This window comes from Carlito syrichta, unplaced genomic scaffold (genome assembly GCF_000164805.1).
Source record: "Carlito syrichta isolate Samal-C Ts95f unplaced genomic scaffold, Tarsius_syrichta-2.0.1 Scaffold306975, whole genome shotgun sequence".
In the NCBI taxonomy this organism is placed as follows: Eukaryota; Metazoa; Chordata; class Mammalia; order Primates; family Tarsiidae; genus Carlito; species Carlito syrichta.
The window spans coordinates 903894-917280 of NW_007251071.1; positions in this window are offsets into that span (position 1 = coordinate 903894).

Below are 13387 nucleotides of genomic sequence, written 5' to 3' on the forward strand. Positions count from 1 at the left end.
CGGTCCGCGCGCGGGAGCCGGGGCTGGGCAGCTCGGGGCATCCGCGACGAATGCTCCTTCCCCGACGGCCCGTGGCTGTGCCGTCACGAGGAGCAGGGAGCTCCAGGCCCGACCGGACGGTCCCATCTCGTCAATGGTGCAACGTGGTCAGAAAAAGGCAGGCGGGAAATGCCCTGTAGATCGCGGGGCTGGTCACGGTCGCGCCGGCGGAATCGTGCAGTGCCCCCTGTGTCCTCTAGGGGGCGGGCTCCCGGGACCCCCGAGAGCCACCGCAGCTCGTGCCTGTCGCCTTGCACAGCAAGGCCAGGTAGCCTCGGTGATCCGCAGCCCCCCGACCCCGCTCTACCTTGGAACCGGTATGCGTACACACACACACACACACACACACACACACACACACACACACACACACACGGTTTAGAGATGCAAAGCATGCGTTAACAATATGGTTTTACACAATACTAAATGCGTCTTATCAACCAATTTAAAACGTGCAACTAATATCATGGGGTTGGGGAGGGGCCTCGAACTCTGAAAGACTGAGAAGCAAAGCTCTATTGTGGCTCTATTATTCTGTTTGGGGCTTCCAAACGATTAAAAAAACTCAAAAAACAAAAACAGAACTCCACAGGTGGGATTTATCCCAGTCAATAGATGACTTTTACAAGTCTCTGGAGCACTTTTTTGAGGAGGGTGGGGGAAGGCAAGGCTCTGAGTTGCACTGAATGGGGTTGTGGCTGTAGACGAGACAGTGAAGGGCGGGTAGCGACCAAAATTAATATTCAAGTATTACTAAAACACCATATCCCTTGGCATAGAATTAAATCAATTTTATCTCTTCAGTGATGCTCTAGTCTGCCTAGATTCGCCTGAAGTCCTTAGCCTATTCCTCCACCCTGGTACGGCGTCGCATCTATTTTCCAAACAAGTGACTTTAATGTGTAACCAGGGATTTACGTGGGGGAGTGAGTAATTCTGCAAGAACCCACCAGAGGGAGCCAAAAGACTGCGTTAGAACTATTCACGGTCGGTTTGGTTTTCCTCTTAGGAATCAAATCCATCGAGCCCTCTCTCCCCAGTCTCTACCACCCTCCCCCACAACAAAAAAAGATCACAAGTAATCGTAGCACTAGAAATGCGCATTCTGTATTTTCTTACTTAGCCCATAGACTTTAAACAAATAAAAAATACTGCTGTGGTAGTGCAACTATTAAGTGACTCAAAAAAAAAAAAGTTAACTTCTCACTCATGGAATAGTCTAGGGTGAGTGTTCTGGGTCAATGGACAGCTCTTTTCCATGTGATCATCCAGGAACCCAGGCCCTGCCATCCCCGAGGGCCCTGTCCCCTGTGTAGCTGGGGCTGGGCCACGCTGTGTCCAGGTTGCACCCGGCAGGAAGTTGGAAGAGAGCATGGGGGGAGCACACTCACTGTCTTAACGCCTGTCTTTGGGGGAGAACTTGGTCACGTAGCCATGTTTAACTAATAAGAGATGAGGTCTCATTGGACAGCCACACACAGAGCTGAAAGTCATCTCTAAATTTGATTGTAGTGCTAAAGTATACAGTGAATGTAGTAAGTGTACTAAAAGCCATTGAACTGTGCACTTTAAATGGTGAATTGTATAGTGTGTTAATTACACCTCAATACAGCCATGAAAAAATTATAATCATTCTGAACAGTGGGCTCAAAACAGCCAGATGAAATATACCACAGATCCACAGAAGAGCCAGCTCTTAGACCCCGAGAATCTTCAGCACAAGAGCAGAGACATGGCTTTACAGACCCCAGTGAACCAATGGAAGTATTTCAGAATGTCACAAGCTCATGATGAGCTGCCAGAGGAGTTAAAGATGCAAACTGAAGGTTGCCTCTCCTAGTTGAACTTCCAGAGCCTGTTAGGAACTTTAGAGTATTGATGAAGCTCCAAACTCACTATTAGGAAAAATAAACACAAAAATTGACATCTTAGTGACTCTGGCTACCAAGCTCCAATGTCAGGGAAGTCTAACTGGCCTCAGGTTGTCAGGGTTCTGGTGTCAGGCCTGGTTGTGCCCATCCCTGATGTGTCCATCTCAAGGACAGTGGAGATTTGGATTGGCAGTTCCTTTCGTTTGGGAATGTTGACTGGGGGAGAGAAGGTGGTGTCTGCCTTGACAGCTGTATGACCAGGGCTCCTGAGGACACACCAGTGAAACAGGAAGTGGGGCTGGGGGAGCCAGGAATCAAAGGGGGTTGAAAAGAAGATAATCAAAATTGTAGCAGGTTTACTATCTCTTAATACCTCCCGATTATGCTTTCTTACCAGCAAATCAGCCTCTCGCTCCCTGTTGCCCTAAAATGCCAGCTTTACTTTTCCTCATTCACTCTCCATCCCTTTCCAAAATAATTTGAAGAAGACAGAATGGAAAATTTGACTTACTATTTATTGCTTCAACTAGGTTTTGACTTTACCTTTGAGATCCCCGACAGAAAGAAAACATCATTTTATTTTATTTTATTATCTGAGACAGGGTTTCACCGTCTGTCACCCAGGTCGGAGTGCAGTGGCACAACTCACAGCAGCCTTAACTTCCTGGACTCAAGTGATCTTCCTGCCTTAGCCTCCCAAATAGCTGGGACTACAGGCATGTGCCACCATGCTCAGCTAATTTTCTTATCTTTGTGTGTGTGTGTGTGTGTGTGTGTGTGTGTGGCGATGGGGTCTTTCTTTGTTGCCCAGGCTGATGTTGACTTTCAGACTCAAGCAATCTTCTTGCCTCAGCCTCCCAAAGTGCTGAGATGGTAGGTATGAGCCACCATGTCCTGCCAGAATTCCTTAAATAATTTTCATTTTCAGAAAGAAGAAAGCATACCAAATTCTCAAAATATAGAAGAGCTACTGACAAAATAGCTAAAAAAATTTTTTTTTCTGATGTAAAGGTAAAATTTTTGCTTTAGAAGGTAAAATGTGGGAATAAAAAATCATTTTTAATAAAGCAGATAAAACATCTTATTTTATATTCATGTGTGTTGTTCAGAAGTTTCTGATCTTTTGGATATTTCTACCAGAGGTCCACATATATTAGAAATTAGGTTAAACAGTTTAATTCTGCTAAGATTCAGCTTAGCCCTCCGCCCCCACAGCCATTATGTATGTGCTTCATAGGGCTCAGCATTGGGGTATTGAAGGAAGAGAATGGTATTTGCCTTTCTCTTTGCCAGAAACTTAGCTGGGAGGCAACACACATGAAATAGATTGATACAGGAAGCAGTGGGAACTTAAGCTGCTGTGGGTAGCAGGGAGGCACCTCACCTTAGCTGTGAAGAAGTTCCAGAAGGAGAGATCAGTGAGAACCACAGCTGTAAATATAGAGAGGTAGCAGACCGCGTCTCAAGAGTTCTGAGCAGCCCCCTCCTTAAGAGGGCATGCGGCTCATACCATCCAAGAAAGGCTGGTCCCTGGTCCAGTGCCAACGAGGCCAGAGAGCAGAAACTGCCACACCACAGGCCTTATTACAGCAGACCCTACAACAGATGTAGCCCCACCCAAACAAGAGAGTTTGGGGACAAAGGAGAGCTAAATCCCCTGACCACCCCCAGGCCCCACTTCCTCTTAGCATCTCTGGGGCCTCAAAGGGGCCAGGTGGCATTGAGGGCAATGCTGCCATCAGCCCCTGGGAAACTGGCATTTTTAATCTGCTCAATTAGGAATGTAACGTCTTGCTCCCATTTGCCAGGCTGTCAGGAAGAGTGAGCAGACAGTCACATGTGGCCAGTGCTGCTTAACAAAAGTAGAGGAAGCGACTGGCTCAGAAAACACCTGGACACGCCCAGCTCTTGTAGAAAGGCCAAAAGTATTTGGCCAGGACTCCAGGATTATGACAGTCAGGGGCTCCTCTCTTCTGTCCTCTGAATCAGAATAATAATAGACAGTAATTACTTTTGCAAAAATTTAAACAATGCACACAAAGTGCTCAGGCCTGATGCTTGGCATCTAGAAGGTCCAAAGTGAGCTGTTAGGACCCTGCTGATTTTCATCCCTTCCTCTTGTGTTTCTAGTCCCTCCACCCCTGGGGCAGCATTCGGAGTCTGTCCTGAGGTACAACAGGGAAAGGGGCAGGGTTCAAATATAGCACTGTGTAGAAGCTCTCAGTGTCTCAGCAGCAAGTCAAGCTGTTGCTTGAAAATGTCTGGGAATTGACAGAACTTTTTCAGGAAACCCAAAGCTTGGCTTCCAGGATTGCAAGGTACAAATCGCATCATCTGCAGGGCTTGCTTGCTCTTTGCCTCACTAGGAGGAGGTAGGGCCAGTGGAGGAGCTGTTTTTATATCCCACAACCTCAGCCTACCCTTCCCCACTTGACCCCAGAGCCTCCTCTCTGCTCTGCAGCCCATGGCACATGTCAACCATCCTGTTACCTAGGGTCTGTGCTAGGTAGGACAGCGGGCCCCCAAGTCTGGGCACACCCTAATTCCTGACATGTGAATGTGCCAGGCTGCCTGGCAGAGGAAAATTAGTGTTGCCCATGAAATTCAGGTTGCTAATCAGTTGACCATAAGATATGGAGATTATCTGGATGATTCTGGTGGCCCTAGGTAATCAGGGTGATCTTAAAAGTGGGAGGAGGCAGATGGAGATGTGATTAGGGAGAAATAGAGAGATGCAGTGTCACTGTCTTTGAAGATGGAGGAAGGAGGCCACAGGGAAAGGAATGTGGGCAGCCTCAACAGGCTGGAAAAGACAAGAAAACAGATTCTCCCTTGGAGCCTCCAGAAAGGAATGCGGCCCTGTAGACATTGGCTTCAGTCCATTGAGACCTGTGTCAGTCTCGTAACCTACAAAATGGTAAAATAATACATAGTGTTGTTTTAAGCTATGAAGTTTGTGGTAATTTGCTATGACAGCCATAGAAAACGAATACAAGATCTGTCCTCTCATCATCTGATGACATCCCTTCTGCCCCCCTCTTCCAACGTGTATTTCTTCCAGAGGTGACACATGCTATCTCCATGGTTTTTGTTTTACCCTTGTGGAGCAGGGTTGTTGAAGTCTGCTAAGCACCTGTGCTTGCAACTAGGGGTCAAATTCACCATTCCACCTGGGACTCATCAGTGAGAGTCTTACTAGGGAGAGCCGGGTGCAGTGGCTCATGCCTGTAATCCCAGCTACTCAAGAGGCTGAGGTTGAAGGATTTCTTGAGGTCAGGAATTTGAGATCAGCAACATAGTGAGACCTTGCTTGTAAATAAAGAAGGAAAGAAAGAAAGAGAGGTAGAGAAAAAGAGGGAGAGGGAGGGAGAGGGAGGAAGGGAGGGAGAGAGGACAAAAGAAAGAAAAAGTAAGGGGGGGTGGAAGAAGGGATTGAGCAGGTAGGTGAGGGCATATTTTGAAGTTGCCACCCCTCCACACACACGTGTTCCACCTGATTAACCTTCAGTGCTCCCTAGCCTCTTCCTCATCATTGTCCCAATGAGCCTCAAGTTTTAAGATATATTACACATGTGTCAATTTTTAACTGATTTTCCCAATTATATTATCAGAGATCTATGGCTTCCAACCAAAGCTTGGTGATTAGCATGAAGTAGCCAGAGCTATCTTATGTGTTCATGGAATTCTAGGTATAGGCAAAGCCAGGAAGTTTTAGAAATCCCACCTGATCCTATCCCCAGTAAACTTTTTTTCTCTAATTTTTAAATATTTAGAATACTTGATGTAGCCTCACTACCACCTCTATGGTGTCCTAAAGGCCCCAGATTGCTGAAAGAGCTTTCATTTGTGTAATCCACTTATATCCAGAACTTTACTCTTTAGTATCTAATTATTTGCACTCAAGTATTATTTCTGAGTGCCCTTCAGTTCTGTGGCTGGTGAAGTTTGTTTGCTTGTTTTATTGTATTGTGAGCGTCACTTCAAAGTCAGCTTAGATTGTGACCCAGAAAGAATATAACAATGAGACTATTTATTGTAAGCCTTAGGGATTCCATCATCTGATACAGAGGGTTTCCCCAGTCTGTTTCTGGGAAGAAAAGGGCTAAAATCAAATCCACTGGACTCCCTTTTTATGGGTCATATGCTCCCACTCCACAAAGGGTTAAAGCACATGCTTCCTGCTCATGGGAGTATACACTGTTTGAACTACTGTGGAAAGCATTTTAATATTAAATCTACTGAAGTTAAAGACATGCACATCCTTAGACAGGTGCAAAAAAATCCTCTTTTGTAATCCAGAACTCATTGTTCAGTTTGAGCTTTGATACATATAAGAAGGAATATTATGAAAAGGAAAAAAAAAAAAGATTTGTATATCCCATGACCCAGGACTTCCACTCCTAGGTTTATACTCAAATAAATGTCTGACATGCAGTAAGAAACGTGCAAGAATGCACACAGTAGCATTATTCATAACAGTCTAAACTTGAAGCATCTATAGGGCAATGCTAGATAAATAGTAGTGTGTTCATACAACACAACACTACACAGCAATGAATGAGTTTTGCCTATTTATATAAAGTTCAAAAAGTGGATGAAATCCTAGTGTTTAAGGATTCAGACATCTCCTAAGAGAATGGTCTCCTACAACATTCTGAAGAAAGGAAATAGTTACCATAGAAGTTTGATAGTCATTACTCCTGGGGGCAAAAATGGTGATTGGGGAGATATGAGAGGAGCTTCTGGGCATTGACAACATTCTATTTTTTGAACTTGGTGGTGCTTGTCTTGTGATAAATCTTTGTGTTGCTCCTTTTACACATTTTTCTGTGTGCTATATTTCATAAATTTTAAAAGAATAGTTAAAATTTTTATTTGAAATGATTTCCCTAAAAACAAATTCCTTATATTTAATTTTTAAAATTTTTAAATTTCCCATTACAAAACATATTCATGAGCATAAGAGAGCATTTGAAAAAAATTAGAAAAGTGAAGGTAAAAAATCACCTCTAATTCTTTCTCCCAAAGACAAACACTGTTAACTTTTTGGTAAATTTCTTTCCTATCTTTCTAATAACTTACTTTTGATGTTTTCATTTTAGATGGCCATACTTATTCAAATCTACATTTTAAAAAATTTAACATTATCTTTTTTTGGCAGTATCAAAGTAATTGCACGCCTTCTTATGATTATTTTAATAAACTCATGTCATTTAATGTGACAATTGACTTGTCAACTTAAACAGCATTTAGGACACTTCTTTTTTTATTAATAAATAGTGTCATGGCAGAGCTTTTTGTGTAGAATATTTTCCAGATTTCACATTTTCTTAGAACTAATCCCTAGAAATGGGGTTTCTAGGGTCAAACCAAAACCTCTCTAAGGCTCTTTGTAGAAATCATGTCCTTTCTCCAGGTTCAGAGTTAAAGGAGCTCAATGAGTTCTAACAGGCTTATCATCATACATTTAGAATAGCCCCTCACAGAAGTGGGCCAACTGGTCCACTGCATAGATTCAAATCTCCCCAGACTGCTGCTCCAGTCCAGTGATAGCACTAAGCTTGAGTTCATGTCCCTTGTCTAATCTTCCCACTGAGATGCACATCTGGGATGTACTTACGTCACCCAATACGATTCCCTAATGGAGCAGAGCTCTAATGTAATCAGCAAGCCTCTAAATGCCAGCACAACAATTTCCAACACAGTTTTAGAGTTTTCATTATAAAATGGGAATATTAATGTCTATTTTGAAGGAATATATATGAGTGTAAATGAGAAAATGCACAAAAAGTGTGTGGTATAGTATCTGCCACATAACAAACTCCCTACAGACTTGAGGCTCTTCTTTCCTTTTCTCTTGGGACTCATCTTTCTTCTTCAGTGGTGACAGGATCAAGAAAGAGAGAGAAAAAAGGAGGGAAATATTCAGGAAATAAAATAATACCATAGAAATCATGACTTCTGAGCATATTTTATAAGGAGGCAACATTTATAGAATGTAATTAGAAAGTCACTTACCCCAAATCTTGCATTCACCTAGACTGCTACCATTCCTGGAATATTATTGTTTGAGTCATCCTTAGAAGCTAAGGAATTGTCACGAGAAGGCTGAACCATATGCTTCTTCATAGTTTTGTCTAGGATAGTGTTTTTCCAAAGGTGATTACGGGACCATGTCAGAGTCACCTGGTGTATTAGATAGGTATCACTAGGTGCTGTGACAAACAGTTCCCAAATCTTAGTAGCTGAACAGCATTGAGATTTAGTTATTGCTCATGACATGTGCACTGCAGGTTGTAGAGAGTGGGCTTCCCTATGTGATCATTTGGGGTACATCTTCACTCCATCTAATGTATCTACTATCATCCAGGGCCTCAAAGGCCTTCATGGGATCCTCTGTATTGAGCTGAAGATAACAAGAGGAGAAAAAGTCAACAAAGAGGGTTTAAAGAGTGGTTTTAGAAACAAGTACTAGAAGTGATGTACATCACTTTGCCTACATTTCATTGACCAGGACTCGATTACACAATCTGACACAGCTGAGAAGCTCTATCCAAGAGGAAAGGGAAAACATTTTAGTGATCTCATTGCTTATATAGGGTGCTTGTAAGAATAATTTTTTCAAAATTGTATTTATACATATATAAATAATTTTTTTCTTAATGCTACCTACACCGACTAAATCAGAGTCTCTGGGGCATAGATGAAGTTTAAATAGATTATTTTCAAGAGTCCTGAGACTGGCCCAGAAATGGCTTTGGTGGTGTCACTGTTAAGAGTTACACTTCCTCTTTCCCAAGAACTGCCACTGTCATTGACTTGACCTTAGGTACCAGGCTGGGTCCTCAGAGCATTCATGCAAATCTATCAAAAACTGCAACAGGCTGGGTTTGATGGCTCAGCCTGTAATCCCAGTGCTTTGGGAGGCCGAGGTGAGTGGATTGCCTGAGCCCACGGGTTCGAGACCCGCCTGGGCCACTTGGTGAGACCTCATCTCTACAATAAATAAAAAATTAGCCGGGCATGGTAACGTGCGCCTGTAGTTCCAGCTACTTGGAAGGCTGAGGTGGAAGGATCGCCAGAGCCCAGCAGGTCGAGGCTGCAGTGACCGGGAGCAGCCATGCACTCCAGTCTAAGTGACAGAGTGAGACTCCAACTCAAAAAAAAAAAAAAAAAAAGCTGCAACAACTGTAGTTTAAGGACTCCCAGGACTGTCTGCCCTCAAACACTTAGATTCCAACATCTCACTAAGGGTGTGGGTAAATGTGGTGTTTGCCAGGTCTTTTTCTCCCCAGTTTTATTCTTAAACAAAGAGGGATTACAGATTCACTGAGTGACACAAACAGGAGCTAACCTACACAACTCAAATCTATTTGCTGTACGGACAATGTTGAGGTCACTGTTAAAGACACCATTTTATGGGGACACATGGAAGTTTCTCTCGAGTGTAAGTATGACAAATAGTTGTCTTTCTGTGAGAATCTAGTTTAATCTTATCTTATACACTTTGAATTATGACATTTATTTTGTTTCTTTTTTGCATTGGGAAAGATTGGAAAGCTTCAAGCCAAAACTTTAGACCACCTCTAGCAAGTGTGCAGGACTTAGCCCAGTTACAATTTAATTTTTCCTGCATTCACCCTAAATATCCTCATTAACTTATTTTCTTATCTGGTTAAAGTATACATATTTGCACATGCTACTTGATATTTATTTTGAATGAGCAGGGTATAAATATATTTTAAGGATTAAATAAGCTATTATGACAGAAAAATGAACAGAAATATTGGTCCCTGGTATTTTGACCATATTTTAGCCCAAGGGAGACATTCTCCACAAATGACATGCATGAAGCTTTAATCATTGGGTGTGACCCAGTCCCAGCTGTGTTTCCTTAGAGACCTCAGAATAGATTCATTAATTAAAACCATATGTACTTTTCCAAGATGACTCTGTCCCAGTAATCTCTTTTCCTGAGATGGAATCACTTCATTCTGGGCCCAGAAGCAATGAAGAAACTTTAATATCATCAAGAAGCTGAGTAGACAGTTCTTGGGTTTGATAAATTTTGCTCTTTGCCCAAACTTTTCCACAATAAAGTTTAAATAAAATGGGGGGGGCAGAAAGACTTCAGGTATCCCTGAATATTTCCCACATTTAATTTAACAAGTAAGTTATGGAGAGGGTGGAGAGAAATATCTCTTCAATTGATTAAGATTTATTGGGCTCAGTTATGTTCCAGGCACTGTACTTTAGAGTAGCTTTAATATGTTGTTCCAGACACACACACACACACACACACACACACACACACACACACACACACACACACACACACACACACACGGGGAGCAAGCACACCCTGAGCGGGAGAGCTCAGTAAGCGTTAATATCCTGTTTCTTGCAACAGAAGGCCAGTGTTTTGAAGGGGTTGCCTTTGCAGGCGCTGCCTTTACCTTCAGCACCAAGGCCAGCGCACCTGGCTCGCCGGGGCTCCCGGAACCTTCCGCTGTCCCGGACTCTCTTGCCCAGAGCTGTAAAAAAGAAATGTTCTTCCTCAATGAAATGCGCTTTCCTAACTCATGAATTGCGCTTCACGAAGTGGCCGTTGGCCAGTAGGAAAAGTGTTCGACAATGAGAGATGAAAATGTTTGATTTATTGGAGACCTCCCCCTCACACCCAGGCAAACGCACAGGCTCCGGATGGGCTGTATGTGGGTTGGTCACTCCTCGGAGGCCCAACTCCTCTTTGCACCGGGAAGCAGTTAGGAAGAGCATTCCTTGCCTCCTGTCCCAATGAGGAGTGATTCCTGTACACGGATGGGGGAGGGGAGGGACGCAAGCGCTGAGGGCTTGGGGACTTCAAGGCCAACACATAAACAAACAAGGACAATCTTCCGAAAAGATTGCCATTCCCAGCTAAAATGCTAATAAAATGCTAATAAAAATCCCTTGCCAAGGAGCAGACCGATAGGTTAGACATCGGTTCCCATTTCATGGATGAAGAAACTGAGTCCAAGGAGTTCAGCTACTCGCCCAAGGTAACACAGTGAGTCATCGACAAAGGCAGACCAAAAAGCCGGATTTCCAGTGTCTTCTGCTGGTCTTTCCTCGGCCAAACACACATATTTGCCCACTGTCTCCAGGGTCCTCATTCTTCACCCCCTCCCTCTGGCCCAATTATCTGAAAACCAAAAGAGTAGAAAATCGAAAATGCGACGGAAGTCGGCAGGGGCGTGAGGCCGCGGATTGCTGCCGCTTCCTTGCTTCCTTTTTGAGAAGCCCAAATCGACTCTGCTCTTGCTCGATGACAGCCCCTCGCCCGAGGCACGGCTCCTGGCCTCGGCGGGGGTCCGCGCAGTCCGGGCTGCCTCCAGCTGCCCCTTCTCCTCCGAGGGTCGCCAGCCGCAGAGCGCAGGGCCAAGCTGGGTTGGATCAAGGGCGGCCGGGGTGCCTGTGCCGGGGCCCGCGTCGCCGCCGGAGCCGCCCTGGGCGCACAGTACCTGGTGCCGCTTCCCTCTCTGGTCTGGCGCGGCTGCTCTCCCGGAGCTCGCAGGCTCGCGCGGAGGCCGAGGACAACCAGGGAGCCTCAGGGCCGCGCCCGAGACCGAGAGCCCGGGCGGCGCGGAGCGCGGAGCCCCGGCTTCCCCCAGCTCCCTCCCTGATGAATACTCTGTGCCAAGGGGCAGAGCGGGGCTCTCGCCGCCCCCTCCCCAAGTGAGCCCGGGCGTGCTTCCATCTGATTAGAATGTTTCTTCCATCTGATTAGAATGACAGTAGCTTTCAAGTCATTCATTACGAGAATTTTAGTCTTAAAAGAAAAAAAAAGAGAGTCCCACTGTGATTGTGAGTTGTAATAAATGCAAACTTCTGGTGCCTTCCTCCGCAGTATGTAAGACAGTAAAAAATGTGTCTCGACCAAACGCACCCCCTCCCCAAGCCCATTGTGAAGTCAATCGCGAACAAAGGGGACGTGTGAATATTCAACACCGACTCTTTCAGTTGTATTTTCCGGAATCCCCGAGTCGGTCCTTTAAAAAAAAAATCGGCGAATACCTGTTTAAGTTTTAAAAGCACATGGAAATCGCCCGCGAGCGACCATATAATTTGATTTGCCAGGCAATCTGCAGAGCGATCGCACATCATTTATAATGTTCATTGAGCATTTTGCCTAATTGTGTCTGTCTCTGAAAGGGCCGCGCACCCCCTCCCGACCGCGAGCGGCACAAGTGGCGACATTCCCATGGAGCGGCCGCGCCGCAGCCTGCCGCATTCAGCGCGGGCACCGGCCAGAGCGCTTCCCCGCCCGGCGGCCGGGCGCGCCTGACACTAATAGCTCGCGGCTCAGGTACGAGCGGGCGCCGCGTTTGACTCCATTCAATTCACAACCGGCCGCGCTTGCAGGTGTCGCCTTTTGAAACCGCCATTCAGGCGGCCGCTGTTCACTTCTCGCTGCGCCGCGGGTTTTGTAGAAGCGCAAGAATGGGGCTGATTATTCCCGTGCCCACATGCCGCCCCCACACGCCCCCACCCCCGCGGACGCGAGGCTTCCCCGGGCCAAGAGAGGCGTTTAATTAGTTCTGGGGCCGCGGAGAGCCAGCGCGGCCGACAAAGCCCCGCTCCCCAGGTAACCCGGGTTCCCTGCGGCCCCGGGAGGGGTCGCGCGGTGCCAGAGCACGGGCCTCTGGCCGCGCGCTCTCTCCGGCGACTCCGCCGTCTCCCTGCCTTGTGGCCGGGTTCCTCGCCGGCCGATGGCTCGTCCGGGGCTTGGGTGTCCTCGGCCAGTCCCACCTGCGGCCCCCGGGTGCAGTGGCTCTAGGGCGCCGCGCTCCCTCCCCGCCTCTCTGTCCTCGGTGCCAGGCCAGCCGGAAAGATGGCAGCGTGGTGGGCAAAAGTCAGGTGGCCCTTGTGTGTGGGTGTTCTCTTGGATCCTTGTCACCTTCCCCCTTCCCCCATCTCGGGGAGACCTTGGAGACACTTTTCCCCCAGCCGCCTCTGCGTCTTGGCGCCGCGTGCTCCGGGCTCAGGGCGCACGGTTGGGCTTGGGAGTGGGGAATGGCCGCCTCGTCGTTGCCGCTACTGGCGACACTCCGGCGCCAGCGCCAGCCCAGGACGCGCACATCTGCCGGCAGCACCGGCCCGAGTCGGACTCACTGGGTTCCCTGCGCCACTGGCGCAACCGCACCCAAACCCGCCTGGCCCTCGGAGGGCTGTGCGCGCCGGGCCGTTGGCGGTGCAGGGGCCGGGGCAGAACGAACCCGCCGCGCGCGGTGCTGCAGGGCCGGGCGCTCGCGCGATACCTTTGCCCCGGAGCTGGCGTCGGCAGCAGGGCGGCGGAGGGGCGCCCCCTCCCGCCTTATCATTGGATTTCCGCGAGCGTCTGAGGACGGCGCACCGCATTCGTTCCACTCGCCGCGCTCTGTGAACTGGCGGGCGGGGCCGGCCCGGCTGGGGAGGGCCGGGTGGTCCCACACCCC